Source organism: Oncorhynchus tshawytscha, linkage group LG02 (assembly GCF_018296145.1).
Source record: "Oncorhynchus tshawytscha isolate Ot180627B linkage group LG02, Otsh_v2.0, whole genome shotgun sequence".
Classification (NCBI taxonomy): domain Eukaryota; kingdom Metazoa; phylum Chordata; class Actinopteri; order Salmoniformes; family Salmonidae; genus Oncorhynchus; species Oncorhynchus tshawytscha.
This window is the reverse complement of record NC_056430.1, coordinates 73551322-73565776: the sequence shown is the minus strand read 5'-3', so window position 1 is coordinate 73565776 and position 14455 is coordinate 73551322. Positions and strand designations below refer to the sequence as shown.

Sequence of the window (14455 nt, the reverse complement as noted above, 5' to 3'; positions counted from 1 at the left end):
ATACAACTACACTGCTCAAAAAAAATAAAGGGAACACTTAAACAACACAATGTAACTCCAAGTCAATCACACTTCTGTGAAATCAAACTGTCCACTTAGGAAGCAACACTGATTGACAATAAATTTCACATGCTGTTGTGCAAATGGAATAGACAACAGGTGGAAATTATAGGCAATTAGCAAGACCCCCAATAAAGGAGTGGTTCTGCAGGTGGGGACCACAGACCACTTCTCAGTTCCTATGCTTCCTGGCTGATGTTTTGGTCACTTTTGAATGCTGGTGGTGCTTTCACTCTAGTGGTAGCATGAGACGGAGTCTACAACCCACACAAGTGGCTCAGGTAGTGCAGCTCATCCAGGATGGCACATCAATGCGAGCTGTGATTTTGTTGTCAGCACATTCAACTATGTAAAGGAAAAAGTGTTTAACAAGAACATTTCATTCATTCAGATCTAGGATGTGTTATTTTAGTGTTCCCTTTATTTTTTTGAGCAGTGTACATTAAATAATAGGAATTTCAGTCTGTCACGTGTCGAACACATACATCTTGTTGAAAACAACATCTATTACAATTACTCATACAAGTCCTCGACTCTACAGGACACAAAAATACTCATTTCCCTCTTAAATTCAGCCTGACAACCAAACACACGTACACTCACTGAACTTGTACATAATCCATTAAAACGCCAAGTCTAATTCATCAGTCTAAAACAACAGCCATTATGGTGATTCATATCAACACACAACACTGAGGGGGAGAACCAACCATCCATCCATAATGGAGTGGACCTGTAGCTGGCCCATTATCCCCACATTACAACTTGGAGAAATGCCTTATTTGTCATGGTTACGTTTCCTGTCTGTCAGCGTGTTCTAGAACACGCAGCTCCAAATTACCCATGAGAGGGATACTTGGAGGGGTGTAATCACCCAGGTGCTACGACCTCCATTAGGTTCGCTAGTACACACACACACACGCAAGCGCATACGTGCACCTTGCATACAGAACACGTGCGTGAACACACACGCAGGCATGTACACATATTTCTCTCTCTCTCTCTCTCTCTCTCTCTCGTGTACAGTATGTTCCATACTTGAGATATGAGATGACAGTGTGTGTGTGTGTGTGTGTAATAGTTGTGTTATGTTCAGCTAAGCCTTCCAGCCATTATGTTCAGTAAAGGGAAGGGTGAGGTACATTATAAGGAGAGGTGACAGATGATTCCGACATCAGCGGCTGATTTGCGCTGAGACTTTGTCAGACTATTGGACTTCATCCACCTTTAACATCCTCCTCCACTAATGCTAGAGAGGGTTGAAAGGTCACTCGTTCACTGTTGTTGGCATTAGATCATCTACTATTACATTTTCACATTGTTTATCAGTTGATGTAAAATGTGTGGACCTGGTTGGTCATTTGATCTCGTGGTGTGGTTATTAAATATGGACCCACCTGGTGGAATTTTATCATCTATCATTTTGTTGCATTGTTTATTAGTTATTATATGTGTATCTATGGACCCCGATGACCAGCTGCATTTGATCATATACTATAGATTTTAAGGAAACGAATGCTGAAAATCAAATTAGAACCTTGTATTGCAGGAGAGGATTTGTACAAAAATCTAATAAGTATCTGGTAAGATGTTGAATGGTTTTCCTGATACAGTGCCTTCAGAAAGTATTCAGACCCCTTGACTTTTTCCACATTTTGTTACGTTACAGCCTTATTCTAAAGTTGATTAAATATTTTTTTTACCACTCATCAATCAACACACAATACCCCATAATGACAAAGCAAAAACTGTTTATCAAATTTGGGAAATGTATCAAAATAAAGAAAGGAAATTAAACGTTAACGTAAGTATTCAGACCCTTAACTCAGTACTTTGTTGAAGCACCTTTGGCAGCAATTACAGCCTTGGGTCTTCTTGGGTATGATGCTACAAGCTTGGCACACCTCTATTTGGGTAGTTTCTCCCATTCTTCTCTGCAGATCCTCTCAAGCCCTGTCAGGTTGAATGGAGAGTGTTGCTGCACAGCTATTTTCAGGTCTCTCCAGAGACATTCGTTCTGGTCCAAGTCCAGGCTAGGCCACTCAAGTACATTCAGAGACTTGTCCCGAAGCCACTCCTGCGTTGTCTTGGCTGTGTGCTTAGGGTCGTTGTCCTGTCGGTAGGTGAACCTTCGCCCCAGTCTGAGGTCCTGAGAACCCAGGAGCAGGTTTTCATCAAGGATCGCTCTGTACTTTGCTCAGTTCATCTTTGCCTCAATCCTAACTAGTCTCCCAGTCCCTGCCACTGGAAAACATCCCCACAGCATGATGCTGCTACCATCATGCTTCACCGTAGGGATGGTGGCAGGTTTCCTCCAGATATGATGCTGCCACCATCATGCTTCACCGTAGGGATGGTGCCAGGTTTCCTCCAGATATGATGCTGCCACCATCATGCTTCACCGTAGGGATGGTGGCAGGTTTCCTCCAGATATGATGCTGCCACCATCATGCTTCACCGTAGGGATGGTGCCAGGTTTCCTCCAGATATGATGCTGCCACCATCATGCTTCACCGTAGGGATGGTGCCAGGTTTCCTCCAGATATGATGCTGCCACCATCATGCTTCACCGTAGGGATGGTGCCAGGTTTCCTCCAGATATGATGCTGCCACCATCATGCTTCACCGTAGGGATGGTGCCAGGTTTCCTCCAGACGTGATGCTTGGCATTCAGGCCAAAGTGTGTGTGTGTGTGTGTGTATGTATGTCAATGCCAATAACAAATGCATTGTCTGGATGGTACATTGGGTTCTTTAGTTTGTTCTCTGGACTGACATGAAAGAGCACAGAATATATTATCATAAATATCCATGTGTCTTTATGCTACTGAAAATGTGATCCAAGTTTTGGCACGCCTGCTTTCTCCATGAAATGACTAACTGCAAAGGCTGTTAGTTAGTCACATGGGAATCCAGCAATACCTTATTCCCATGCCAAGGATCTACCAGTGGAGGCAGGTGGGAAGAAATATAGGAGGACGGGCTCATTGGAGTGGAATAAATGTAACGGAGTCACAGACAGGTCATACAGCCTATTCTGTCTCTCTGCAAACTCTCTTTCTCCCATAAACTGTTTTCAAAAATGATATCAAAGTGATGGTGCTATTTCCTGGAGTGTGTTTGCGCCGGCTCACGCACAGCAGTGCAAGGAAACCCACAGCGGAATCACAATTCTCCACAACCTCCAATTTCATGTGAACGGTAACCAAGCAACCCACAGAAACACAATTATCATTCATGCGGTGTGAGCATTCAGTTTCAGTTTTTATACCATTTTCCTTTCCTCCCTTCCTCCCCCCACTCAATTTACAGGGTAGCATCCCAAATGGCACCCTATTGCCTATATAGTGCACTACTTTTGACCAGAACCCTGTGGGCCCTAGAACACCATACAGTGAATAGGTGGCCATTTGGGACGATGTCGAACATAAAAGCAGTATTTGAATAAAAGGAGAGGTATTGTCAATACTCGTGGGGGAATGGCGGTAAATGTAATTTCCTGCAATTTACACCTAGCAGCATCAAACAGACAGATAGTCCTACCTGTCTGTCTTGTCCTGAAAGGGGGTGGAAAGGGGGGTGGAATCAACAATGTTCTATGGTGAATCAGGCGACAGGAGACACTTGTCCTCAGATTTGAAAGACACATTTCAAAGTCTATATTGGAGAGAAAGACAACGAGAGAAGGGGAGAGTAAAATAGAGAGAAAGACGGATGGGGAAGGAGGATAAGAGAGAGACTGAGGTAGAGAAAGAAAGAGATGGGTAGAGAGAGAGAGAGAGAGAGAGAGAGAGAGAGAGAGAGAGATACATATAGCAAGAGAACAAAAATGGGCGAGAATGTAAGGGGAACCCCCACCCCCCTAGCATTGTATGCGCAGCTCATATAGATTAGCCTGATTCTGCTGGCTCATTTGGCAGCTCTAGTAGGTCTAGTACACATCGTACATTAACACACACATATACACTGCTTCATTTGGCAGCTCTAGAAGGTACTCTGTACTCCTGTTCTTCTGGGTCTGGTTCATTATGCATCAAATGTTTCAACAACAAAAAAACAGACAAATGGGAGGTCTTTACCTGAACTTGTCCAATAAGAAATGCTTGTTTTAATTTCCGGTTGCAAAACATTTTGCTACAGTGTGCCAAATGAATTTGAACCTGTACTCCTGTCCCCATCCCCAGTTCCAATCCGTGGGTAGTCACTTCCTGATTAAACAGATTGGGTAAACACTGGCGAGCTAGGAGGAAGGAGGCCGACTCCCAATTGGCACCCTATTCACTACACAGGCCCATGGGGCTCTGGTCTAAAGAAGTGCACAATATAGGGTATACGGTGTCATTTGGGATGCATCCCCTGCTCCATGATTAGGGTTAGGATGTTCTGTACATAACGTGACACATGGTGAAGAGTTTCGAGAAGAGTAGGGTGTCTAGACAGCTCGCTCTCTCTTTCCTTCTCCCTTTCTTTTGCTCACTCACTGTCACTTTCTGTTGCTCCACCTCTTGCCTTCTAAAACCAACAACATATTTTGTAAGGGAGGAGACTTGGGCATTAGACCAATTTTAGAATCAGAGGAGGGGTGGTAGGAATATATTTTAGTTTGGGGAGATATCTACAGTATCACAGTGACATGGAAGGAGCAGCTTGTTCTGTCCTTGTGAGTGGAGTTACAGACAGAAAGAGCAAGAGAGAGGGAGATAGAGAAAGAGGTACTGGGACTCACAAACAAAAACAGACCCCACAAAGCTCCAGGACAGCAATACAATTAGACCCAACCAAATAATGAGAAAACAAAAAGATAATTACTTCACCCAAAAACTGAGCAAACTGGAAAGCTTTTTGGCACTAAACAAAGAGTAGACAGTAGCAGAACACCTGACAACTGTGACTGACCCAAAATTAAGAAAAGCTTTGACGATGTACAGACTCTGTCACACCCTGATCTGTTCCACCTGTCTCGTGCTTGTGTCCACCCCCCACCAGGTGTCTCCTATTTTCCCCATTATCCCTTGTGTATTTATACCTGCGTTTTCTGTCGGTCTGTTGCCTGTTCATCTTGTCAAGTTGTCCCAGTGTGTTTTTCCTTCTCTTTAGTCTTCCCGGTTCCCTTTCATCCCAGTGGGTCAGAAGTTTACATACACTCAATTAGTATTTGGGAGCATTGCCTTTAAATTGTTTAACTTGGGTCAAACATTTCGGGTAGCCTTCCACAAGCTTCCCACAATAAGCTGGGTGAATTTTGGCCCATTCCTCCGGACAGAGCTGGTGTAACTGAGTCAGGTTTGTAGGCCTCCTTGCTTGCACACGCTTTTTCAGTTCTGCCCACAAATTTTCTATAGGATTGAGGTCAGGGCTTTATGATAGCCACTCCAATACCTTGACTTTGTTGTCCTTAAGCCATTTTGCCACAACTTTGGAAGTATGCTTGGGGTCATTGTCCATTTGGAAGAACCATTTGCGACCAAGCTTTAGCTTCCTGACTGATCTGAGTTTCATCCTGTGTCGTTGTAGACTCAGTGAGCATAGCCTCTTATCGATAGAGGCCGCTGTAGGCAGACCTGGCTCTCAAGAAAAGACAGACTATGTGCACAAATTAGATGGAATCTGAGCTGCACTCCCTGACCTCCTGCCAAATGTATGACCATATTAGAGACAGATATTTCCCTCAGATTACACAGACCCAGAAAGAATTTGAAAACAAATCCAATTTTGATAAACTCCCATATCTATTAGGTGTGCAAGCACAGCAGCAAGATTTGTGACCTGTTGCCACAAGTAAAGGGCAACCAGTGGAGCACAAACACCACTGTAAATCCAACCTATTTATATCGGTTTATTGATTTTCCCTTTTGTGCTTCAACTATTTGCACATTGTTACAACACCGCACATAGCCAATAATGTCATTTGAAATGTCTATGTTATTTCAAAACTTTTGAGGGTAATGTTTCACTGTTCATTTCTGATGGTTTATTTTCCTTTTGTTCATTATCCATTTCACTTGCTATGGTAATGTAAACATATGTTTCCTATGCCTGTAAAGCCCTTTGAATCAAATTGAATTAAAGGACAGTGTGTGTAAGAGATAAAGACTGTGAGAGAGAAAGAGAAGCAGAGAGAGAGAGAGAGAGAGAGAGAGAGAGAGAGAGAGATAGATAGATAGATAGAAATACGACATTATAAAATTCATGTACACAAACAAGTGTGTGGTTAAAATTGGAATAAAACACATTTCTTCCCACATGGCCGTGGGGTGACACAGGGATGCAGCTTAAGCCCCACCCTCTTCAACATATATATCAACGAATTGTAGAGGGCACTAGAACAGTCTGCAGCACCCGGCCTCACCCTACTAGAATCTGAAGTCAAAGGGTCTACTGTTTGCTGATGATCTGGTGCTTCTGTCACCAACCAATGAGCGTCTACAGCAGCACCTAGATCTTCTGCACAGATTCTGCCAGACCTGGGCCCTGACAGTAAATCCCAGTAAGACTAAAATAATGGTGTTCCAAAAAAGGTCCAGTCACCAGGACCACAAATACAAATTCCATCTAGACACCATTGCCCTAGAGCACACATAAAACGATACATACCTTGGCCTAAACATCAGCGCCACAGGTAACTTCCACAAAGCTGTGAACGATCTGAGAAACAAGGCAAGAAGGGCCTTCTATGCCATCAAAAGGAACATAAAATGTGACATACCAATTAGGATCTGGCTAAAAATACTTGAATCAGTTATAGAACCCATTACCCTTTATGGTTGTGAGGTCTGGGGTCTGCTCACCAACCAAGAATTCACAAAATGGGACAAATACCAAATTGAGACTCTGCATGCAGAATTCTGCAAAAATATCCTCAGTGTATAATGTAAAACACCAAGTAATGCCTGCAGAGCAGAATTAGGCCGATGCCAGCTAATTATCAAAATATAGAAAAAAACGTTACATTTTACAACCACCTAAAAGGAATCGATTCCCAAATCTTGAATAACAATGCTATCACCTACAGAGAGCTGAACCTGGAGAAGAGTCCCCTAAGCAAGTTGGTCCTGGGGCTCTGTCCAAACACAAACACAGTGCCCCAGGACAGCAGCACAATTAGACCCAACCAAACCATGAGAAAACAAAAAGATAATTACTTGACACATTGGAAAGAATTAACAGAAAACCTGAGAAAACAAGAATGTTATTTGGTCATAAACAGAGAGTACACAGTGGCAAAATAACTGACCACTGGGACTGATCCAAACTTAAGGAAAGCTTTGCCTATGTAGAGACTCAGTAAGCATAGCCTTGCTATTGAGAAAGGCCGCTGTAGGCAGACATGGCTCTCAAGAGAAGACAGGCTATGTGCACACTGCCAACTAAATGAGGTGGAAACTGAGCTGCACTTCTTAACCTCCTACCAAATGTATGACCATATTAGAGACACATATTTCCCTCAGATTATACAGATCCACAAAGAATTTGAAAACAAACCCGATTTTGATAAACTACCATATCTATTGGGTGAAATACCAGTGTGCCAAAACAGCAGCAAGATTTGTGACCTGTTGCCACAAGAAAAAGGCAACCAGTGAAGAACAAACACCATTGTAAATACAACCCATATTTATGTTTATTTATTTTCCCTTTTGTACCTTAACCACGTGCACATCGTTACAACACTGTATATACAGTATATACATAATATGACACTTGTAATGTCTTTATTCTTTTGGAACTTCTGTATGTGTAATGTTTACTGTTCATTTTATGTTTTATTTCACTTTTGTATATTATCTACTTCACTTGCGTTGGCAATGTTAACATATGTTTCCCATGCCAATAAAGCAGAGATAGTTAGTGTGAGAGAGAGGGAGAGAGAGAGAGTCAGCCCAAATGACCACTTCTACTGTAGCCTTCCCAGGGGTTTCCAGGCTAACCAAGAGAGTAAGGATTTTGTGGTTTCCCTTTGTCATCAAAGGTTCACGATCTGCCAACTGCTCACATGGACACTAGAATGCTATCCACTCGAAGGCTGTCCCATGATCTACAGTCCCAACAATGTTGTGAATCTCTAGTTTACACGGAGTGTCTGTGAATCCCATCATCACAGTCTTCTTCTCCTCATTTCTCTCTTTCACCTTCATCCCCAGAAGGGAGGAGTAGCGTATTGATTTCTGCAGGTCAGACCCTGCCAGACACACCTTCTGTACAGGATCATTGAGAGGCTGTTCTTTGTCCACCAGGTAGAAGCGATAACCTCCTGGGGCCTCAGCCAGAGGCCCTTTCCAACCTCAGTGAGGGGCCAACCAAGCCACTTAGCATTGCTGACAGCCTGGCTAGACTGCAGAGTCAAACCGAGGAAGTCATTGCCTAGGCGATATCCTCCCACTCCATAATTGTAGATCAGTTCAGCCATAAAGTCATCATCCTCTGGCCCAAAGCCGACCATTGTCTTGGTCCATTTTCCATCATAAGGGCCCTTACAAGATGCCTTCTTTAAACTCTTTGTAACGCAAATATTGTGAGGCAAAATCTTCATGCCGGTAAAAATGTGGCCGTTTTGCTTCTGTCACCCACTTTGAAAAGGAAATGCAAGGCTCGCCTCAAAGCCAATGCAATCCAAGTGAGTTTGCTGTGTACTGTACGATTATATATCACGCTCAGTTTGTCTACGTTGATTGAGGGTCCTTGCAATTGATTGCCGTATAGAAAAGTGAAAGGGAAAAACAGAAGAAACCACAGAGAAATGAGAGAAAAACACCCTTTGAGGCATGATCATCATCATTGTTTTAATCTTCTCTGAACCTGACCACGTTTCCCACTACCCTTTTCTGCCGTAACAGCAGTAACACATTTCCTCAAGCGGAACCGTTTCTTCACACTCAGCTGGTCTAACCCCACTGTCACCTGTAACACCACAACTGACCTCACAAACTTATCATCATCAAAGAAATCTGCCAACTTGACAGATTTCCCAAAAGTCTGATCCAGGAACCCATTTACATCCTCTAAATTGTAAATTGAGTTGTCACCAGCTGCTATCATATCAACAGAGATGTCCATATCCTTCTCCTGATCCTCCTCAACTAAGGCCACAGACCCCTCACTCCCCTCAGCCACATCTCTCTCAACACTCCCCACTTGCACCCCATCACTCGTACCGGGCATCTCCTCCACTACCTGGGAGACTGGCCCCACCTGAACCCCATTACCTGTACCGGGCATCTCCTCCACTACCTGGGAGACTAGCTCCACCTGAACCCCATTACTCGTATCTCCTCCACTACCTAGGAGACTAGCTCCACCTGAACCCCATTACTCGTAGTGGGCATCTCCTCCACTACCTGGGAGACTAGCTCCACCTGAACCCCATTACTCATAGTGGGCATCTCCTCCACCAACTGTGAGACTGGCCCCACCTGAACCCCATTACTCGTAGTGGACATCTCCTCCACTACCTGGGAGACTAGCCCCACCTGAACCCCATTACTCATATCTCCTCCACTACCTGGGAGACTGGCCCCACCTGAACCCCATTACTCGTAGTGGACATCTCCTCCACTACCTGGGAGACTAGCCCCACCTGAACCCCATTACTCGTATCTCCTCCACTACCTGGGAGACTAACCCCACCTGAACCCCATTACTCGTATCTCCTCCACTACCTGGGAGACTGGCCCCACCATAACCCCATTACTCGTATCTCCTCCACTACCTGGGAGACTAGCCCCACCTGAACCCCATTACTCGTATCTCCTCCACTACCTAGGAGACTAGCTCCACCTGAACCCCATTACTCGTAGTGGGCATCTCCTCCACTACCTGGGAGACTAGCTCCACCTGAACCCCATTACTCATAGTGGGCATCTCCTCCACCAACTGGGAGACTAACCCCACCTGAACCCCATTACTCGTAGTGGACATCTCCTCCACTACCTGGGAGACTAGCCCCACCTGAACCCCATTACTCGTATCTCCTCCACTACCTGGGAGACTGGCCCCACCATAACCCCATTACTCGTATCTCCTCCACTACCTGGGAGACTAGCCCCACCAGAACCCCATTACTCATATCTCCTCCACTACCTAGGAGACTAGCCCCACCTGAACCCCATTACTCGTAGTGGACATCTCCTCCACTACCTGGGAGACTAGCCCCACCTGAACCCCATTACTCGTAGTGGACATCTCCTCCACTACCTGGGAGACTAGCCCCACCTGAACCCCATTACTCGTATCTCCTCCACTACCTGGGAGACTGGCCCCACCATAACCCCATTACTCGTATCTCCTCCACTACCTGGGAGACTAACCCCACCTGAACCCCATTACTCGTAGTGGACATCTCCTCCACTACCTGGGAGACTAACCCCACCTGAACCCCATTACCCATGGTGGACATCTCCTCCACTACCTGGGAGACTAGCTCCACCTGAACCCCATTACTCGTAGTGGACATCTCCTCCACTACCCGGGAGACTAGCCCCACCTGAACCCCATTACCCGTAGTGGGCATCTCCTCCACTACCTGGGAGACTAGCCCCACCTGAACCCCATTACCCGTAGTGGGCATCTCCTCCACTACCTGGGAGAATGGCCCCACCTCAACCCCATTACTCGTAGTGGACATCTCCTCCACTACCTGGGAGACTAGCCCCACCTGAACCCCATTACTCGTAGTGGGCATCTCCTCCACTACCTGGGACACTAGCCCCACCTGAACCCCATTACTCGTACTGGGCATCTCCTCACCAGTCTGGGGAATTGCCTCCCCAAATCCATCCTTACCTCCTACAACAATACTTTTCTGCTGCATAACAGACGCTATGTTCTCCTCTGGTACAAGCTGCAAGTCCGTACCCTCAACACGGACAGCTTGTTCCTCAGCAACAGGTGCTTGTGATTGCTCCATCACTGTCGGACCACCTGTCCCTACATCAGTGGATCCAGGCGTTACGAGGACCACCTGCACCCCTCCCTCCGCCTTCACCCTTTTCGGGCAAGCATGTCGCTTATGGTCAACATCCCCAAACTCACACCGTTAACTACCCGTACTAGAATAAGCCATACACAGTCTGCTGTCATACTTTAAAACAATAACCCCAAAGGCTGCTCCGGTGAGTCCAAAAACAAACACCTGTTGCCATAACGACATAACCTGTTTCAAAGCCGGGTGTGAAAGATATAACCCGTTTCAGAGCCGGGTGTTTGAAACGACATAACCCGTTTCAGAGCCGGGTGTTTCCAACCCAAAGGGACTATTTTAATTCAACTTGCAAACTTCCCAAAATGCAATAACTTTTTAAAGTAATGATAACCTTAATCATGCCTAGAAGAAGGAAAACCACCAGGAAAATGATTTAAAAAAATAAAACACAGGTGATGTAATTTTTGTATTGTTTATCCATTTCACTTGCTTTGGAAATGTAAACATATGTTTCCAATGCCAATAAAGCCCTGAATTTGAATGGAGAGGGAGACAGAGAGATAAAGAGACAGAGATAGTTAGAGTGAGAGAGAGAGTTAGTGAGAGAGAATGTGAGACAGACAGAGCATGAGAGACAGAGCCTGAGAGACAGACACAGAGCCAGAGAGACAGAGCCAGAGAGACAGAGCCTGAGAGACAGAGCCTGAGAGACAGAGCATGAGAAACAGAGCATGAGAGACAGAGCCTGAGAGACAGAGCCTGAGAGACAGAGCATGAGAAACAGAGCATGAGAGACAGAGCATGAGAGACAGAGCCTGAGAGACTGATACAGAGAGACAGAGCCTGAGAGACAGAGCCTGAGAGACAGAGCATGAGAGACAGAGCCTGAGAGACAGAGCATGAGAAACAGAGCATGAGAAACAGAGCCTGAGAGACAGAGCCTGAGAGACAGAGCCTGAGAGACAGAGCCTGAGAGACAGAACATGAGAGACAGAGCATGAGAAACAGAGCATGAGAGACAGAGCCTGAGAGACTGATACAGAGAGACAGAGCCTGAGAGACAGAGCATGAGAAACAGAGCATGAGAGACAGAGCCTGAGAGACTGATACAGAGAGACAGAGCCTGAGAGACAGAGCCTGAGAGACAGAGCATGAGAAACAGAGCCTGAGAGACAGAACCTGAGAGACAGAGCATGAGAAACAGAGCATGAGAGACAGAGCATGACAGACTGATACAGAGAGACAGAGCCTGAGAGACAGAGCATGAGAGACAGAGCCTGAGAGACTGATACAGAGAGACAGAGCCTGAGAGACAGAGCATGAGAAACAGAGCATGAGAGACAGAGCATGAGAGACAGAGCATGAGAGACAGAGCATGAGAGACAGAGCATGAGAGACAGAGCCTGAGAGACAGAGCCTGAGAGACAGAGCATGAGAGACAGAGCATGAGAGACAGAGCATGAGAGACAGAGCATGAGAGACAGAGCATGAGAAACAGAGCATGAGAGACAGAGCATGAGAGACAGAGCCTGAGAGACAGAGCATGAGAAACAGAGCCTGAGAGACAGAACATGAGAGACAGAGCCTGAGAAACAGAGCATGAGAGACAGAGCCTGAGAGACAGAGCCTGAGAGACAGAGCATGAGAGACAGAGCCTGAGAGACAGAGCATGAGAAACAGAGCATGAGAAACAGAGCCTGAGAGACAGAGCCTGAGAGACAGAGCCTGAGAGACAGAGCCTGAGAGACAGAACATGAGAGACTGATACAGAGAGACAGAGCCTGAGAGACAGAGCCTGAGAGACTGATACAGAGAGACAGAGCCTGAGAGACAGAGCCTGAGAGACTGATACAGAGAGACAGAGCCTGAGAGACAGAACATGAGAGACAGAGCATGAGAAACAGAGCATGAGAGACAGAGCCTGAGAGACTGATACAGAGAGACAGAGCCTGAGAGACAGAGCCTGAGAGACAGAGCATGAGAAACAGAGCATGAGAGACAGAGCCTGAGAGACTGATACAGAGAGACAGAGCCTGAGAGACAGAGCCTGAGAGACAGAGCATGAGAAACAGAGCCTGAGAGACAGAACATGAGAGACAGAGCCTGAGAAACAGAGCATGAGAGACAGAGCCTGAGAGACTGATACAGAGAGACAGAGCCTGAGAGACAGAGCATGAGAAACAGAGCATGAGAGACAGAGCATGAGAGACAGAGCATGAGAGACAGAGCATGAGAGACAGAGCCTGAGAAACAGAGCCTGAGAGACAGAGCATGAGAGACAGAGCATGAGAGACAGAGCATGAGAGACAGAGCATGAGAGACAGAGCATGAGAAACAGAGCATGAGAGACAGAGCATGAGAGACAGAGCCTGAGAGACAGAGCATGAGAAACAGAGCCTGAGAGACAGAACATGAGAGACAGAGCCTGAGAAACAGAGCATGAGAGACAGAGCCTGAGAGACTGATACAGAGAGACAGAGCCTGAGAGACAGAGCATGAGAAACAGAGCATGAGAGACAGAGCATGAGAGACAGAGCATGAGAGACAGAGCATGAGAGAGAGAGCATGAGAGACAGAGCCTGAGAGACAGAGCCTGAGAGACAGAGCCTGAGAGACAGAGCATGAGAGACAGAGCATGAGAGACAGAGCATGAGAGACAGAGCATGAGAGACAGAGCATGAGAAACAGAGCATGAGAGACAGAGCATGAGAAACAGAGCATGAGAAACAGAGCCTGAGAGACAGAGCCTGAGAGACAGAGCCTGAGAGACAGAGCCTGAGAGACAGAACATGAGAGACAGAGCATGAGAAACAGAGCATGAGAGACAGAGCCTGAGAGACTGATACAGAGAGACAGAGCCTGAGAGACAGAGCCTGAGAGACAGAGCATGAGAAACAGAGCATGAGAGACAGAGCCTGAGAGACTGATACAGAGAGACAGAGCCTGAGAGACAGAGCCTGAGAGACAGAGCATGAGAAACAGAGCCTGAGAGACAGAACATGAGAGACAGAGCCTGAGAAACAGAGCATGAGAGACAGAGCCTGAGAGACTGATACAGAGAGACAGAGCCTGAGAGACAGAGCATGAGAAACAGAGCATGAGAGACAGAGCATGAGAGACAGAGCATGAGAGACAGAGCATGAGAGACAGAGCCTGAGAGACAGAGCCTGAGAGACAGAGCCTGAGAGACAGAGCCTGAGAGACAGAGCATGAGAGACAGAGCATGAGAGACAGAGCATGAGAGACAGAGCATGAGAGACAGAGCATGAGAAACAGAGCATGAGAGACAGAGCATGAGAGACAGAGCCTGAGAGACAGAGCATGAGAAACAGAGCCTGAGAGACAGAACATGAGAGACAGAGCCTGAGAAACAGAGCATGAGAGACAGAGCCTGAGAGACAGAGCCTGAGAGACAGAGCATGAGAGACAGAGCCTGAGAGACAGAGCATGAGAAACAGAGCATGAGAAACAGAGCCTG

At 46.2% G+C, this 14455-nt stretch overlaps 1 pseudogene; it reads right to left on the bottom strand.

Moving 5' to 3' along the window:
• Positions 1-9275, bottom strand: part of LOC112236764 — a 28061-nt pseudogene extending 18786 nt beyond the window's left edge.
• Between the last annotated feature and the right edge of the window lie 5180 nt (positions 9276-14455).